A 2,629-nucleotide genomic window follows, 5' to 3' on the forward strand; every position below is an offset into this window, starting at 1 on the left:
GGAGGGTCCCCCCGGGAAGGGCTCAGGCAGGTGTCCGGGGGCGGGTCGTGGGGGCCGCGAGCGGAGGGGTCGGGCTGCCGCCACTTCATCGAGTCCCAGGGGAGCTTTTGCACTAAGTGAAGAAGACTGATGTGCAAAACCCCACAAAATTTAGGGTCGTCCTTCCCTAAGTCATCGCAATCCTCTTAGTTAAAAGGTGGGGACGGCGGCTGACAAAACTGAAGGAGGAAATGACAAATGGGAGGATGAGGAAATGAAGTCCTAAAAAGGTACAGAAACTGGGTAACAGCCATGAATGTGCTTCCGTACAAATTCTAGCCGTCAAAAAATAAGGTGGAACAACTGGACTACCCAGTTTTGACTGAGAACAACCTTATCAGAAATCGGTGCAAGGCAGATAATCAGTGGGACACTGCGATAGCAGGCGACAGATTATGGGAAGAACTGACTAAATTGTGCTTGTGGAGCAGAGACGCTGGATGCCAAAGAAACTTCGGAGTCAATGTGCCTAAACGATTTTAATCTTCCAACATGTAACACTGAACCCCTATAGTTAGAAAATTAACACCTAAATAGGCAAAGGGGAGTATTAGGACTACTGTAGTGAACAGTCTTCAAAGCCAGTGGTGGTGACAGTGATATATTTAGGAGATCAGAGAGGCTGCCGAGGCAGAAAACATTATCATAATGAAGAGTCTCCAATTACCCCCACATTAAGTGAGTAAATGTCACATCAGCATATGATGTACTTGCTACATTTTACATACCACAAAGGCTTGATTTTTGGAGCAGCTGGTTGGAGAACATAAAAGAAGCAACTGGGTTTAGTGCTGAGATGTGTGAGGGGCTTCATTCAGAACCGTGCTACGAAAAAAGCTATGTGTAAGAGTGAGTATAATGTATTCAATCTGGTATCATTAAAAGAGCAACAGCAACAAAGAAATTCCTCCCAAAAGAGCTTGTTAAAAAATGAATGAGCCAAAAGGATAACATGCTTGTAAGAAGCATGGAGATTGCTAAAATGCCTCAGAAGAGTTTATATCACCAGGAGGAAAAAGACTAAAAATAGGCTGGTATGGCTACAAAGCACTGTAAAGAAAGCTATTGAAATATTAAATTAAAAATAAAATACCCTTCAAAATGTGAAGCTGGTGCAGACCACGTCTGTATGCCAGCAGAGAAGATCCTGAATAGGTTCCAAGGTGTCAAGTGGATCTGATGGTAACTGCATAAGGTAGATCTGAGCAGATCCCGTTTCCTCGCGTGGATCCCAGCTGCAGCCCACTGGCCTGCACGAAGCTGCTGTGGTATGTGCTAAGGACATGGGGAGGGTCTGGCTGCCAGTCAGAGGTCCTTCCTTTTTTGGCAGGAGATGATCGTAGTCCATCTGTGTGAGATGAGGGGCAATTTGCTCCCCAAGGATTCAGCATCACTGGTGGCGAGATTTGAGCTTCTCCCATGCATCAACCTGCCCGTCATCAGCCTCTCTTCTAGTCTCAGCGCTGGACGATGCTCATTCTCCTTCCAGAAGCTCTGGGGAGGTGTCAATAGAAGGAGCAGCAGTGCCACCACCTACACCCCTCCACCTCTGCTTGCCCAGGAATTGTATGTTGAGGGAAGGGGGAATGTCTCCCTTTATTGACCACTCCTGGAGATCAGGACACTGGGGGAGGCAGACCTTCGGCTTCATTTAGACTATGTTCGTGCTGTTCTCGTACCTGCCCATGAAGCTGTTCTCAGGGCCCCAAGAGCGTAACAAGCCCTTATAGCTCTGACCAGCCTCACCTCGGGCTTGCACCCCAAGCCTGCCCAGGAGCCCCAATTCAGATCAGCCCTGGGCCCTCAGTCCCCATCTGAGCTGTGTTGGAGCTGTGCTTGTCTCCACTGCTCTCACCGATGTGCCCGTGCCCATGCCCATGGCCGTGCCCAGCCCTGGGTCTCTCTGACCCTGACCTGCAGACTGACTGCCTGACCTGGCCTTGGCTCTGCCTTGTCACTGCAGACCTGCACGGCTGTCACTGGGCTGTGTCTGACCCCGGTCACCATGACTGGTCTGATCCTGACCCCGACCTGCAGACTGACTTCCCAGGTTGACCTCAGACCTCTCTCATCCCCACGAGCCACCCGGCAGTCTGGGCTCCGGGCTGCCCCATGGGAGTGCTCCGGCATGGTGGGGCTGACCGTGGCCTCCTACAGATGTGCTGTCATGAGGGATTACCTGGGGCTTGCATCGGGTGGTCCCCTGAGACGCCGCTCAGGCATAAGCCCAAGCATTTCCTCTCTCCTTTAACAACAGCTGTTCACAAAGGGCGGCCACAGAGGTACTTGGACAGAGATGCAGCACCCAGCCTGTGTGCACAGTACTCAAATTAAAATACAAGAACCTGTTCGTTGAGTTGGTCTGCTTAGTAGATATCCAAGTTGTTTAAAAAACTAGCAAAGAACAGCTTTCAAAGTGGTTTGCCTAAAGCTGAATACCTGGTTGCTGAGAGGAACCGAGCTTGCCTGACAAAGTCAGTGCAGCAAATGCAAGCAGGGCCGTTTCGGCATTGTAACGCTGGCAACCACAGGTTCAGAAACTTAACTTCTCCCTGCGGTTACGTGGTAGAGCAAAAAACTTGCTGCCATT

This window comes from Pygoscelis adeliae, unplaced genomic scaffold, assembly GCF_000699105.1.
Source record: "Pygoscelis adeliae isolate BGI_AS28 unplaced genomic scaffold, ASM69910v1 Scaffold407, whole genome shotgun sequence".
Classification (NCBI taxonomy): domain Eukaryota; kingdom Metazoa; phylum Chordata; class Aves; order Sphenisciformes; family Spheniscidae; genus Pygoscelis; species Pygoscelis adeliae.